At 50.9% G+C, this 16006-nt stretch overlaps 1 protein-coding gene across 4 annotated transcripts in view; it reads right to left on the minus strand.

Annotated features, from left to right (window-relative positions):
• The window catches only part of IP6K3 (inositol hexakisphosphate kinase 3), a 51223-nt gene extending 37626 nt beyond the window's left edge, over window positions 1-13597 (minus strand). For all 4 annotated transcript variants that reach the window (XM_029069904.2, XM_029069902.2, XM_029069900.2 and 1 more), the window contains exons 1-3: window positions 13482-13597; window positions 9072-9149; window positions 5390-5545 (exon numbers count right to left, since the gene is read on the minus strand). The gene's annotated coding sequence lies outside the window, so the exon portion shown is untranslated. The remainder of the gene's footprint in view (window positions 1-5389; window positions 5546-9071; window positions 9150-13481) is intronic.
• Window positions 13598-16006: the final 2409 nt, after the last annotated feature.

Here is a 16006-nt window from a genome sequence, read left to right on the forward strand (position 1 = left end):
ATTAGCTTGTAACTACCCCGGGGGCTGGCCCGGAATAAGCACTTAAATACCGTTAAGACAACAAACAAAAAAGGCCACAGTGGGGACATGACGTGAAACACTAAATACCCCAAGCGAGGAGAGGTTTTTCATTCTTCCTTCCTCTCCCGCAGAACTGAAGAGACAGCACTGGGCATGGGCCGGGGACACGGGGTGGGAGGACGTGTCACTGACCAACCTACCCAAGTCTCCTCCTGCGAAGGAATTCCCGTTCGCAACCGTGCCCTGACCTCGCCAAGCGCTCGAAGGTATCCCAGGACTCAGAGATTGCAAAACACCAGGTTCAAAATACTCCCTGTGACCACTTCATGGGGCAATATTAACTGCAACCTGTTTAGCAGTGGGGGTCCGGGGAACAGAGATGAAGCAGCATGGCCTAGTGGATAGATCTCGGAGTCAGAAGGTCACGGGTTCTAATCCCGTGCTTGGCAGTGCTTGGCATAAGCGCATAATAATAATAATAATAATGGCATTTGTTAAGCACTTACTACGTGCCAAGCACTGTTCTAAGCGCTGTGGGAGGGATACAAGGTAATTAGGCTGTCCCACATGGGGCTCACGGTCTTAATTTGCAGATGAGGTGACTGAGGCACAGAAACGTTAAGTGACCTGCCCAGGGTCGCACAGCAGACAAGTGGCGGAGCCGGGATTAGAACCCGTGAACCTCCGACTCCAAGTCCCGTTGAATGAATTACGGTATTTGTTAAGCGCTTACCACTTGCCAAGCAATGCTCTAAGCGCTGGGGTAGACACGAGGTAAGCAGCTTGTCCCACATGGGGGTCCCCGTCTATATCCCCATTTTCCAGATGAGGGAACTGAGGCCCAGAGAAGTGAAGTGGCCTGCCCAAGGTGACGCGGCTGACGAGTGGCGGAGCCGGGATTAGAACCCACGGCCTCTGACTCCCGAGCCCTTTCCACTGGGCCACCCTGCTTCTCGTGTTAGTATTATTAGTATTGAGTTTTATTGAGGTGGAGCACAAAGGGGTTTCTACCGAGGGAAATGGCTTTCCTAATGGAGGAAGGCCATTAGCTGGGGACACACACACACACGTCTCTGGGCGTCTACTAAGGTGCCCCCTGCTTGAGCGGCGTCTAGCTAAGTTTTGTTTCCCACGGGGACGCCTGAGACGGCTTCTGTCCAGCAGAGAGCAGCAGCAGACACTGCGGAAAATTTCTCCCCAAGAGAGCCCTTATTTCGTCAATCAAATCGATCGGTCAATCGATGGCTTCGGGCCTAGTCCTTCCTCCCGACACAGTCGGGCTCCTTGCAGTCGCCCAGATTCATCCGTCCATTCATTCCATCCTATTTACTGAGCGCTCACTGCGTGCAGAGCACAGCGGTGTGACCTGGGGCCGGTCACTTAACTTCTCGGTGCCTCAGAGACCTCGTCCGTAAGATGGGGATTAAAACTGTGAGCCCCACGTGGGACAATCTGATCACCTTGCTTTGCACATAGTAGGCGCTTAACAAATACCACCGCTATCATTAAGTGCTTGGAACGTACAATTCGGCAACAGATAGAGACAATCCCGGCCCGACGTATAATAATAATAACGTTGGCATTTGTTAAGCGCTATGTGCAGAGCACTGTTCTAAGCGCTGGGGTAGATACAGGGTCATCAGGTTGTCCCACGTGGGGCTCACAGTCTTCATCCCCATGTTACAGCTGAGGGAACTGAGGCACAGAGAAGTGAAGTGACTCGCCCACAGTCACACAGCTGACAAGGGTCAGAGGCGAGATTCGAACCCGTGACCTCTGACTCCCAAGCCCGGACTCTTTCACTGAGCCAACACATGTTTTCCGCTGCCTTCCTGCTAACCGGCCAGAGCCATCGCTAACCTGCTTTGATGGCCAAGTTAAAGATCGCCACAGAGTCACCGGTCTTGCTGTGTTTCTCTACGCCCAGATACGCCTCGGTGCTGCGGGGTGGTTAACCTAACGGAGATGGGGGCGGGCGGCGGGACCTGCTCCAACCTGTCAGATCCCTTGGGTGGTGTGAAGGGGGTGGTGCGGACCGGGCTGCTCTGACCAGTTCTAGCCGCTCAACCGACTGGACCACCGGCCCTCGGAAGAGAGGGGCAGAATCTGGAGAAGAGACACACAGTTCAATCCCTAGGGAGGCTGGGGAATCTCCGTCCCCGGAGGTCTGTAGGATTTAAGAAATCCTCCTTAGGTCTGGGCTGGCAGGGATGGGAAAGAAACGACCTCTGCCTCAGTCCCAGCTCTGCCTCCCCGCTTCGGTCTGATTCCAGGCAGGGTCCCCGCCTCTCCCTGCGACAGGTATTAGCCACAGCAGTGGTATTTATGAAGTACGCTGACTAGACCGGTGCTAGGATAAATACAAGAAAATCGGTCCCGACTCCGTTCCCGGCTCACGATCTAAGGGGGAGGGAGAGCAGTCGTTCTGACTCCTATTTTACAGAGCAGGAAACCGAGACCCAGAGAGGTTAAGCCACTTGTCAGCTGTGTGTGACTGTGGGCAAGTCACTTCACTTCTCTGTGCCTCAGTTCCCTCATCTGTAAAATGGGGATGAAGACCGGGAGCCCCACGTGGGACAACCTGATTCCCCTGTGTCTACCCCAGCGCTTAGAACGGTGCTCTGCACATAGTAAGCGCTTAACAAATACCAACATTATCATTAAGTGACTTACTTGCCCAAAGGCACATGTCAAGACAGAGGCAGAGCTGAGACTAAGGCCAGGTCTTCTGGTTTCCCAGTCTTGGGCGCTTTATTTATTTTTTTAATGGTATCTGTGAAGCACTTTGTGCCTTTATTCCTGCCCCCTCCTAACCCCCCAGCACTTATGTACCTATCTGTAATTTATTTATTTATATTGTCTGTTTCTCCCCTTACACTGCAAGCTCATTGTGGGCAGGGAATGTGTCTCTTTATTGTTGTATTGTACTCTCCCAAGTGCTTAGTACAGTGCTCTGCACTCAATAAATATGACTGGATGACTAAATATGACTGGCTGAATGAATGAGCGAACGCGCCAGGCACTGTACCAGGCACCGGGGTAGATACAAGCCAATCGAGTTGGACACAGGTCACGTCCCACAGTATTAATCCCCATTTTTCAGATGAGGTAACTGAGACCTAGAGAAGTTAACTGACTCGCTCACACGGCAAACGAGTGGCAGAGCTGGGATTACAATTCAGGTCCTTCTGACTCCCTGGCCTGCGCTCTATCCACTGGGCCACGCTGTTACCATTAGGCCAAGCGGCCTCCTCCTGTTTTCCATCTGTAAAATGGGGATGACGATACCTGCCTCCTCCTGCCTCACAGAACTATTGGGAAGCAGCGTGGCTCGGTGGAAAGAGCCCGGGCTTGGGAGTCAGAGGTCATGGGTTCGACTCCCGGCTCTACCACTTGTCAGCTGTGTGACTGTGGGCAAATCACTTAACTTCTCTGGACCTCAGTTACCTCATCTGTAAAATGGGGATTAACTGGGAGCCTCACGTGGGACAACCTGATTACCCTATATCTACCCCTGCGCTTAGAACGGTGCTCTGCACATAGTAAGCGCTTAACAAATACCAACATTATTAAAATGACGCCATTGACGAGAACCACAAAGAGGCAGTTGTCACCGGTCTCCCGCCATCTCATGCAGTCTGCGACTCCTTCCTGCCCATCGAGACCCACCTCTCGCGGCCAAACAGCCCCAGCTCGATGAATCTAACGGCCGCTCCCGCCTGCCTGCCTCTATCCCTCCCTCCCTCCCATCTTTTCACCTCCGCACGCTCCGCTCCCTCAGCCGGCACCACGTTATTTCTCGGTGAATTTGAAAGCGCGGCTTTTCTCCGCCTTCCCGGGATCTGGCTCGATGGCAAAGAATAATTGTATCGTGTGGCAGAGTACCTCGGAATGAAACGCTCCGTGCGCTCCCCGGTGCCCTCTCATAAATCCTGGGCCCACCACGCCCGCCTGCCCCCCTGGCTGTTCCTTGGATTTCCTCCCTTGGAAGAATATAATGTTCCTAAAGTTTATTGTTGGTCCTCTAGCCTCTGATGAACCAGATCCCCGAGATACAGGTCTCTGCAGGGGAATGATTTATTCAGCTCTCTTGCTCAGTCAGAGGGAAAAAAATAAGAGGCAGAGACAGCGACAGAGAGGGAGAAACAGAAAGAGGGAGAGACAGAGAGATAGAGAGCGAGGTAGAGAGATGGAGAGGGAGGAAGGGAGGGAGGGAGAGAGAGACAGAAAGCAGGAGAGAGGGACATAGAGAAAGTGAGACAGAACAGAGAGACAGAGACCGAAAATGAGTCAGAGAGATGGAGAGAAAGAGAGGAGGAAAAGAGAGAGAGAGACAGAAAGAGGGAGACAGAGAAAGGGAGACAGAGAGGGAGAGAGAGATAGAGTGAGGGAGATAGGAGAGAACTACAGGTGGAGGAAGCAGAGAAACAAAAGGAAGAGACAGAGTGAGGGATCCAGAGAGACACTCACACAGAGAGAAAGCAGAGAGACAGAGGAGACAGAGACTGAGAGGAGACAGAGAGACCATCTCAGCCTGGCACTGCCTTCCTCTGCTGACACCCCCAACCTACCCACACACCGGTTGGGAGTTGAGTGGCCAAAGCTGGTTTCCTGGGTAGGTTCCGGGGCAGCCCTGAAACTCACACCCCGCAGCTTTCCTCGGGGTCCGGGGCAGGCCTGGCCGCACCCAGGGGCAACTGGCCAGAGCCCTCTCTGCCGCTCCCGTTTCGGCCGCCTGGCGCCCACCCCGCCGACCGTCCGTCTGCCTTCCTGCTGTGCCCTCCTGTGGCGGTAAGGTGGGGACAGGACACGCTGTCCCAGCGGGCGCCTCCTCTTTCTCCCAAACACGCGGCAATTTTAAAGTCCAGTAACTACCCTGGAGAAGCCATCTGGGCCAGCCACGCCATCCACCTCCCACGTCCGGGCCCTCAGCTCTAGCACCCGTGGGGTGTTAGATATCGGGAGCCAACGGGGATCTCTTGGATTCGGCACAGTGCCAGCGGGTCTTCTTGCCGCCTGGGGCCCCCGAGGCTCTAAGAGCACTTCGGCGGTAGTGGGACATTGGAAAGGCAGTCCTGAGGGACCCGGGGCATGGGGGAAGAAAGAAGTGACATCACTCTGCTCCTGCAGGTGAGGTCCCAAGGCACCCTGCATCCAGGCCAACTGAGTCCCGTCCACCTGCGTGTCAGCAGGGCAACCGTCCGGGAGCAGAAACAAGATCCGTCCCTTTGGCGAGCCGGACTGGTCTCCCCCGCTCAACCGGACAGAGGCCGGTGACTCAGTCTGAGGCCCAGAGGGGCCGGACTCCCCCGTCCTGCCCTCCCTTCTGATTATGCCCAGCCCAGTGAGGGCCAGGGACGACACTCACCCCAACTTGTTCCGGCGGAGGCTGCTCGGTGCCCGTGGGCGGGGAAGGAGTGCTCCCGTCCGGTGGCCGAAGGGAGCGGGTCGATCCGTGCTCCGGCGCGGGCTGCGGGCTGCGCTCTGCTCCGTAGCTTTCCTCCGGGTGGATAATCCAGGCGGGCTGGGCGACATGGGGAGGTGGAGAAGGGACGTCACCTGACCTTCTGGGGAATAGTTGGCAAGGCCTCGGGTATGTTCAGCTGTCAGCCGAGGTTGCCGGAGGGCGGGGCGGGCAGGCGTCTGACCCGGACCGAGCCACGGCCTCTCTGAGGGGGCGGCTCGTTCCTCCAGAGGGGGAAGGGGAAGAGAGGTGAGACCCATCCCACGGTGATGGGGACAACCAGGCGGGCTGGTGAATCAGGCCCCAGTCACCGGCTCTCTGGTCCCAAGTGACTCAAGCCCCCCCCTCGAAACTAGCAGCGTCTTCAGCCTGCGCAACGATGGCCGTGGTGTTTCCCACCCCTGGCTGACGGAGCTTTTCTTCCAGGTGGTCTTGCTGCCCTCCTCATCCCGGTGTCGGGGGATTTGATCAATGGCAAATCCAGCTTGAGAAGCTGTGTGGCTTAGTGGATAGATAATAATAATAATAATGATGATGGTATTTGTTAAGCGCGTACTATGAGCCAAGCACTGTTCTAAGCGCTGCGGTAGATAGAAGGGGATCAGGCTGTCCCACGTGGGGTTCACAGTCTTAATCTCCACAGATGAGGTAACTGAGGCACAGAGAAGTTAAGTGACTTGCCCAAGGTCACCGATCTGTTCGTTCTCCAGGTCCAGAATGTCTTTTCGGGGACTGGCTCAATAGGCCGGTCAGACGGAAAGGGGAGATCGGGTTTGTGGATGGGATCCGGTTCAGTTTTGTGGAATAACTGCCCCTAGAACCTAATGGGAAAGTTAAAGTACGGGATTTCACTCTGATTCAGTTGCAGCATCTGGTACGGGAAGGCTACGCGGGAAAGTCTTTTGGTCGTAGTGATCGCACACAATTGCATTTCACATTCTTTACGGGGAAAGAAAGGATATTACATTTTTGAAATAGATAACCGTGATTAACTACGAACTTTAGTGAGCATAAAGCTGCAGGGAGTAGCTAAGAGAAAAGTAAAAAGTAGCCCCCTAGAAGCCTGGAGGCTGCTTAATAACAAACCATACTGGGAGCCCAAGTCAAACAATTGTCAAATAATAAAACATGGGCCATCCATCAGAAATATTTCCTAGGGAAAGGTGATCCAAACTCCACCTGCGCAAGGGCCTTCCGAGCCAAAGCCTCCCAATATCAATCCGGGGAGGGGCCGGTAAAAGGAGAATCAGCGTGGCCTAGTGGAAAGAGCATGGGTCTGGGAGTCTGAGGAACTGGGTTCTAATCCCAGCGCCGCCACCTGTCAGCTGTGTGACTTTGGGCAAGTCACTTAAATCTCTGTGTCTCAGTTCCCTCATCTGTCAAATGGGGATTAAGACTGTGAGCCCCACATGGGACAGCTTGATAACCTCGAATCCCGGCTCTGCCACTTGTCAGCTGTGTGACTGTGGGCAAGTCACTTCACTTCTCTGGGCCCCAGTTACCTCATCTGTAAAATGGGGATTAAGACTGTGAGCCTCATGAGGGACAACCTGATTACCCTGTATCTACCCCAGCGCTTAGAGCAGTGCTCTGCACATAGTAAACGCTTAACAAATACCAACATTATTATTATAACCTGGTATCTATCCCAGTGCTTAGAACAGCGCTTGGCACATAGTAAGCACTTAACAGATACCATCATCATTATTATTATATGGGACCTGATGATCTTGTATCTACCCCAGCACTTAATAGAGTGCTTGGCACATAGTAAGCACCTACCAAAAGCCATTTTAATACTATTGCTATTATTATCATTATAGCTTTCACATGTGACTCAGGAAAGAGATCTGGGAATTATTACCAACTTTCATTCAAATTGCAGTTCGGTGTCAGGCAGGAAGCAGAATGACCAACAAAATGCTGAGCATTCTCAGGAAAGTACTGTAGTCTGAAAGCTCCTTGTGGGCAGGGATTTATCTTCCAACTCTGTTCTACTGTACTTTCTCAAGCTCTTAGTCCAGCATTCTGCACATAATAAACACTCAATAAATACCACTGATTAATTGACTGATTGATCGTAGATTCTAGAAAATGGAACCAGACCTTATTTCATCTCCCTTTGGAATTCCGCGTGCAGTTCTCATTGCATGTCTCTTTTTATGGTATTTGTTAAGCGCTTACTATGTGCCAGGCACTGGGATGGATATAAGAAAATCCCTGCCCCGGATAGGGCTCTCAGTCTTCATCCCTGTTTTACAGATATAGTACCAAGGCACAGAGAACTTCAGTGTCTTGCCCAAGGTCACACAGCAGACACATGGCAGAACTGGAATTAGAACTCACGTCCTCTGATTCCCAGACCTGTGCTCTCTCCACTAGGTAACACGCCTTCTCTTAAGACACAACGGAGCTGAAGAAGCTTTCTTTCTGGTGGGCAAACTGAAAATATGAAATGGAGGTCTAGGAATACAGGCTGAGAAGAGACACGATTGGTTGAACTCCGTCCAATCTGATTAACTTGTATCCGCCCCCAGCGCTTAGAACAGTGCTTGGAACAGAGTAAGTGCTTTGCAAGTATCACCATTATTACTAATTCTCACTGAGCTTTACAAAATCACAGGAGCTGTGAACAACGGAATCCCTTGAAATCACTAAAGCTCAAGAGCGGTAGATTCAAAGCCAACAGAAACAAAGACTTTTTCTTTCAGCCCGGAGCCTCGGTGTATGGAATAAATTACCTCAGGAAGTTGTACAGGCAAAAAAAGACGAGAGTCGGTTCCAAAAGGTTTGGTTAAATTCAGGGATGAGAGAGCAGACAGTAGGTCTCGGAAGGGGAAAATGAATGTTCATTCCTTCATTCATTAGTATTTATTGAGTGTTTATTGTGTAAAGAGCACTGTACTAAGCGCTTGGGAGAGTAAAATATAGCAATCAGACTCATTCCCTGCTCACAACGAGCTCACAGTCTACAAGGGGCATCCACAAGATTGGCTGTCCAAGAGGGTAATTCTTTAGCCTTCTTGGGAAAGCAAAGCTGGACAGACCATTTGGTCCATTAGAATATCAGCTCCTTGTGGGCCAGGAACATGCTATTGTTACATTTTGTAGCTACCGAGCATTTAGTTTTATTTTTTTTTAAATGCTATCTGTTTAGTATTTACTGTGTGCCAGGCAGTGTTCTAAGAACTGGGGTAAATACAAACTAATCAGTTTGATTACAGTCCATGTCCCACATGGAGCTCATAATCTCAATTAACATTTGACAGATGAGGCACCTGAGGCCCAGAGAAGTGCAGTAACTTGCCCAAGGTCACACAGCAGACAAGTGGCAGAGTCAGGATTAGAACCCAGTTCCTTCTGACTCCCAGGTTCGTACTGTATTCGCTAGGCCAAGCTGCTTCATGTAGCGCATTGCTCCATTTAGGCATTCGATACTAATATGAAGCAGGCCAGAACGTATATTCTTATTTTCTAAGGATCTGATCAATTCAGGGTAAGCTGGAAGCATGGCATAATAGACGCCTCTCACTGAACCTCAGGATCGTTGTCTGTTTTTGGTAAGGGCCCCAGAGAACTCACTCACTTTCAACTTGTAGTTCACTCTGACGGCCGGGTCTTCTTCTTCGTCACTTGAGCCCGGCTTTTTTTCCACATCTGCAATCTATGAAAGACATTTCGTCTCCAAGTGAGTAACCTTTAACTTATCGAACTTCATTCAGTCGATCCTATTTATTGAGCACTTACTATGGGCACCGCACTGTACAAGCACTCGGGAGAGTACAAGAGAATTAGCAGACACATTCCCTGCCCCTGACGAAATTACAGACATGGGGGGGAGTCAGATATGAATATGAATAAATGAGAAATATATAATAGGTAATTTAAAGGTATGTATAAAAGTGCAGCGGCGTTGGGAAGGGCTAATATCAAATATAGAAGAGTCAAAGATGATGACGAAGGAAGAGCGAGCCGGGGAAAAGAGGGCTTAATCGGGGAAGGCCTCTTAGAGGAGTAATGCTTTGAAGGTGGCGAGAGCGGTGGTCTGGTGTATATGGAGGGGGAGGAACTGGGAAAGGGGAAAGGGGATTGAAGAGATCGGGGCCCAGTGAGTAAACTGGCACTAGAGGAGTGTAGTGTGCGGGCTGGGCTGTAGTAAGTGATTAGTGAGGTGAGGTAGGATGGGGTGAGCTGATTGGGTGCTTTAAAGTCAACGGGAAGGAGTTTCTGTTTGACGCGGAGGTGAACGAGCAGCCATTAGAGGTTCTCGAGGAGTGAGGAGACACGAACTGATCGTTTTTGTGGATAAATGATTCGTGCAGCCGAGTGAAATACAGATTGGAGTATGGAGAGACTCTCGCCCGGGAGGTCGGCGAGAAGGCAGATGCAGCAGTCAAGGCGGGATAGGAGAAGTGCTTGGATCAGCACGGTAGCGGTTGGGATGGAGAGGAAAGGGCGGATTCTAGCAGTGTTGAACCAACAGGATTTGACGATGGATTGAATAGGTGTGGGGAATGAGGGAGATGAGTCGAGGACAACGCCGAGGTTAGGGAGGATGACGGTGCTGACTACAGTGATGGGAACGACATTCTTTAATCGATGACCCATTTTTCTAAATGATTTGGTCCCTTGGAATTCTCTCTTATCCTTCTTCCAAGCAACCCCACTCCGTTTGCTTGGAATCTACTCCCCTCTAGGCTGCAAGCACGTTGTGGGCAGGGAATGGGTCCGTTATATTGTTTGTATTGGGAGAGTCCCATAGAGTTAATAGATCCCTACCCTAAAGGAGTTTACAATCTAGTGGATTTTACAAGCCAGTGGAGTTTACAATCTTGAGTTTTCATTCTAGAGGAGTTTACAACCTAGTGGATTTTACAATGCAGTGGATTTTACAATCTAGTGGAATTTACAATCTAGAGGATTTTACAATCCAGCGGAGTTTGCGATCTAGAGTTTTCATTCTAGAGACGCTTACAACTTAGTCAGTTTTACAAAGCAAACTAGTGGAGTTTACAATCTAGGGGATTTTATTCTCTAAGGGAGTTTACCATCTGGGGAAGTTTACAGTCAAGTGAATCTTACAATCTAGTATATTTTATAATCTAGTAGATTTTACAATTCGGGGGAGTTGACATTCTAGAGGATTGTACGGTCTACAGGATTTTACAAACTAAAGGAGTCCACAATCTAGTGTATCTTGCAATCGAGAGGGGTTTACAATCTGGAAGAGTTTACGGTCTAGTTGATTTTACAGTTTAGAGGACTTTTCAGTCTAAGGTATCTTACCAGCTCACAATCTATATGTATATAAGTGCAGCGGGGTTGGGAAGGGCTAATATCAAATATAGAAGAGTCACAGATGATGACAGATGAGTCGCAGATGATGTGCTAGAGTTCACAATCTAGGGGATCTTACAATCCAGAGGAGTTTACGTTCTAGGCCAGAAGGCAGCATGCCAAGTTGTACTGAGAGCCCCTGCCAGGGTGAGGTCCGGGGACCCCAGAACTTGGGGTCACAGGCAGGGCCCAGGTTAGGCCAGACAAGCGCTTAGTAGAGTGCTCTGCACGTAGTCAGTGCTCAATAAATACGATTGAATGAATGAATCTGCCCAGAGGCTCCTGGGTCCTTTGAGGACACGGGCACTGTGCCGCTATTTCACCTAGCCGCGGGGAAGGAGAAAGGAGTTAGAGAAAAGGCGGCCTGGGGCACGGCAGGAGAACCAGTGCTGACCCAGAACCTGCGGATCTGCGGTCCACCTGGGGTCCCCCACCTCCCAACCCACCCCGGGTCACAGCGTCATTAAGGACGGGAGGCTTTACCCCATTTCTATAGGGGGAGTTTGTCTTTGGGTCCCCACGATGGTGTACCGTACCCCCTTGCCGGGCTTCTTGATCTCATCGGGAACTGCCTTCTCACTGGCTCCTTCCTGCTGGTGCCCTAAACTTGTCAAAATCGTTTTTTCTAAAAGTTCACTTTTTTCGCTCTTGCCATCTTAGTTTCTTCCGTTCCTTAGGATCTCGAAGGCTAGCATTTTGTGATCGTTTCCACCCAGGTCTCGGGCCACCTTCGAATCCTCTATATTTCTTCAGAACTGCCCCCTGAGCTGCTATTGGTTGCTTTCGGCTCAGCCCCCAGTGAGGTCACAATTTTCAAGGGGCCCAGCCTCGTTAAGTGTGGGGGGGGGGGGGGGGGTCCTGCCTGGCTGCCTGGTTTCTTGGTGGTCTCCTGGGTTATGGGCGGAAATAATAATAACTGTGGTATGTGTTAAGTGCTTACTAGGTTCCAGGCACTGTACTAAATGCCGGAGTAAATACAAACTAATTGGGTTGGATGCAGTCCTTGTCCCACATAGGGCTCGCGGTCTTTGTCCCCATTTCACAGATGAGGTAACCGAGGCACAGAGAAGTGAAGTGACTTGCCCGAGATCACACAACAGACATATGGCAGACTCCCCGGCCCGTGCTCTACCCACTAGGCCACCGCTTTTAAAACCCTGCCCCATCTCCAACCTCCCCAACTCTTCCATTTCCCCCACCTCAACCTGACTACCCTGCTCCCTTCTCCCTCTAGCTCTGCCTTCACACCACAGTCTCCGGTGAGCTATCGAAAAACAGCATGGCCAGCGCCCGGGCTTGGGAGTCAGAGGACGTGGGTTCCAATCCCGGCTCCATCACTTGTCTGCTGTGTGACCTTGGGAAAGTCACCGCTTCTCTGGGCCTTCTGTTACCTCATCTGTAAAATGAGGATTAAGAGTGTGAGCCCCACGTGGGACAGGGTCTGTGTCCAATCTGATTACCTTATATCTACCCTAGCGCTTAGAAGAGTGCTTGGCACAGATGCCACTACTATTATTATTGCTATTGCCTGTAATTGTCATAATAATAACAATAATTTTGGTATTTGTTAAGCGCTTACTCTGCGCCAGACACTGTACTAAATGCTGGGGTGGATGCCAGCAAATTGGGTTGGACACGGTCCCTGTCCCACATAGGACTCAAAGACTCAAGCCCCATTTTTCAGGTGACGGAACTGAGGCGCAGAGAAGTGAAGTGACTTGCCCAAGGTCACAGCAGACAAGTGGTGGAGCTGGGATTAGAACCCAGGTCCTTCTTACTCCTAGGCCCATGCTCTATCCACTGGGCCACAGTGCTTTCGAACAGCTAACGGTCTTCTACCCTGTAAGATCGTTGTGGGCAGGGAGCATGTCTATCGACTCTGTTAAACTGTACTCTCTCAAGCGCTTAGTACAGTGTTTTGCACACATTATAAGTGCTCAATAACTACCACTGGTTGCTTGACTGATTGCTGGTGCCAGGGTTTGGCAGGATAGTTTACAGAAACAGTTTTTTTTTATGGTACTTGCTAAACTCTTACTATGTTCTAGGTACTGCACTAAGCACTGGGGTTGATACAATCTTATCGGGCCGGACACAGTCCCAGTCCCCCATGGGGCTCACAATCTTTATCCCCATTTTACAGATGAGGTGAATGAGGCACACAGAAGGGAAAGGATTAGCCCAAGGTCACACGGCAGACAAGTGACAGAGTCGGGATTAGAACTCAGGCTCTTCTGACTCCCAGGCCCTTGCTCCATACACTAGGCCACGGCTGCTTCCCATCGTCTGGGGATATTTGCGTACAGATTAACAGGACGCTTTCCCTAAGAGGCCCAGTAAGCAGCCATGACCCCTCTCTGAGAATGGAGCAATAACTGGTAATAAGCAATAACCCCTGTAAAACACCCGTCAAACCAATGAAGCCAAATGGCACCCGCTAAGCAGAAATCGCCCCCCGGAAGATCGAAGGATCTCTGAGGGCCGGCTGAGCCGGTTTTGGAGTAAAACCCCAGTGAGCCCGAGTTGGGACAGGCAGAGAGATCGCTCAGGAGGGCGAGGCAGGCCGGTTTCCGTTGCCCGATCAAGGAGGACCTTCTTGAACGTTCCGCTTCTAGGGGAACCATGAGATCCATTATTTTACTGGGATAACGGCACCTACCTTATACTGTTAGCCAGAGCAGCAGCAACGGGAACCTTCTAGATGGAGAGGTGGCACCCCTGAGCCGGCCTGGGAGAATCTCTTGCACGGTTGCACGTTGTTCCCATGGAAATACAGTTGGGTACCCTTCGGGCCCAGGGCATTCTGGGAGCAGCGCCTTTCTCAGAGGGGAAACGTCCGCCCCATCGCCAGCAGGCCACGGGCTGGAGTTGTTTCCGCAGGAAAGGGGATGGTTTGCCCTGAACCACCCACACCCTCTCCGGGCTTCGTCTGACATTGCCCAGTTGTCGGCCGTGGGATCTTTCCCTAGAGAATCTGTCGGGGCTGTATCGTTTTTCTGACACTAGAACATCTGGGATATTTAACTCACCGTTAGGGAATTCTTGTCCACCGCTATTAAGTCGTAAGTCTTTTAGCTGTTTAAAGGTCCAGGAACAGCGTTTGCCGAACATCCTTCCGCCTCCTGGATTTCTGGGGGGAATGTCCTGCCACATAAAGAAGGGGAAACGGTTGTTTTACGAAGGCCTCGTCCTCCCTTTCCATGGGCTGAGAAACAGGGATTCTGTCAGTCTTTTCGGCATTCCCCCTGATGGCGGCTGCCAGCAAGAGAAGAGAGTTTACTGATCTCTCTCACCTGCCCCTCCTCCTCAGAGTTTCTGGCGTGTGGGACGGCCAACTGGACATCGAAGCTCCTTCCGGCACTCTTGATTAATGTCTTTTTCTTTTATTTCTTTTTAACGGCGTTCGTTATGCACTTACTTCGTGCCGGCCACTCTACTGAGCGCCGGGGTAGATACAAGATAATCAGGTAGGAGACAGTCCTTGTCCCACATGGGGTTCGCACTCTTAACCCCCATTTTACAGGAGGAAAACTGAGGCACAGGGAACTAACGGGACTTGCCCAAGGTCACAGAGAAGACAAGAAACAGCGTGGCCGAATGGATAGAGCACGGGCCTGGGAGTCTGAAGGACTCGGGTTCTAATTCCGCCTCGGCCGCTTGTCTGCTGTGTGACCTTGGGCAGGTCACTTCTCTTCTCTGAGTTTCAGTTTCCTCATCTGTAAAGTGGGGACTAAGACCGTGAGCCCCATGTGGGACCTGGACTGCGTCCAACCTGATTAATTAGTAGCTACCCCAGTGCTTAGAATAGTGTGTGGCACCTAGTAAACGCTTAATAAAAGTCATTAAAAATCATGGCAGAGCTGGGATTAAAACCCAAGTCCTCCTGACCCCCAGGCCCGGGTTCTTTCTACTAGGCAGCCCAGCTTCTCAGAGGGCTATCCCTCCGCTGCGGTTTCTGAGCATGTCCTTCGGTCCCACCTCTGGCAGGCATAAGAATAATAACGATGGCATTCGTTAAGCGCTTACTACGCACCGGGCACTGTTCTAAGCACTGGGGTAGATACAAGGTAGTCAGGTTGTCCCACATGGGGCTCACAGTCTTCATCCCCATTTTACAGATGAGGGAACTGAGGCACAGAGAAGTGAAGCGACTCGCCCGAAGTCACACAGCAGACGAGTAGCGGAGCCGGGATTAGAACACCCGACCTCTGACCCCCAAGCCCGGGCTCCTTTCCACCGAGCCACGCTGGGCATAACTATGGTATTTGTAAAGGGCTTACTTTACCAATCACTGCATGCCTCAGTGGAAAGAGCCCAGGCTTGGGAGTCAGAAGTCACGGGTTCGAATCCTTGCTTCGCTACTTGTCTGCTGTGTGACTTTGGGCAAGTCACTTCACTTCCTCTGTGCCTCACTTGCCTCATCTGTAAAATGGGGATGAAGACTGTGAGCCTCACGTGCGACAAGCTGATCACCTTGTATCCTCCCCAGCGTTTAGAACAGTGCTTTGCACACGGTAAGCACTTAGCAAATACCATCGTTATTATTTTATTCTTATTAATGAACTCTGGGTTCATCGCCATCGTCAAATGCCGTTGAGTCATTTCTGATCCATAGCAACTCTATGGGTGTATTTTCTCCAGAACGCCCTACCGTTACTCTTCTGAGGTCGTCCTGGCATGCGTATCCATAGAGTTTTCTTTGTAAAAAATATAGATGTGGTTCACCGTTGCCTTCTTCCGTGCAGTAAAAACTTAAGGTTCTGCCTTTTTCTCTGATCGACATTTTGATCATCCGCCTTCGACTCTTTCCCATGCTGCTGCTGCCCAGCACAGGCGAATCGACTTTGTTCCTTTGGCTTAGACCTTTCCATTACGGGTAACCCTGGAGAGAGAATAATTCTCAATCCCTTAGTTCTAAGCTTCACTGGCATACACAGACTCTCCTGCCACGATAAGGTGTTGATTCATAGGAGAGAATCTCTGGGTTAGATACAAGATAATCAGTTACTTCATCTGTAAAATGGGGATTAACTGTGAGCCTCACATGGGACAACCTGATTACCCCTGTATCTATAATGTTGGTATTTGTTAAGCGCTTACTAGGTGCAGAGCACTGTTCTAAGCGCTGGGGTAGACACAGGGGAATCCGGTCGTCCCACGTGGGGCTCACGGTCTTAATCCCCA

Source organism: Ornithorhynchus anatinus, chromosome 7, assembly GCF_004115215.2.
Source record: "Ornithorhynchus anatinus isolate Pmale09 chromosome 7, mOrnAna1.pri.v4, whole genome shotgun sequence".
Classification (NCBI taxonomy): domain Eukaryota; kingdom Metazoa; phylum Chordata; class Mammalia; order Monotremata; family Ornithorhynchidae; genus Ornithorhynchus; species Ornithorhynchus anatinus.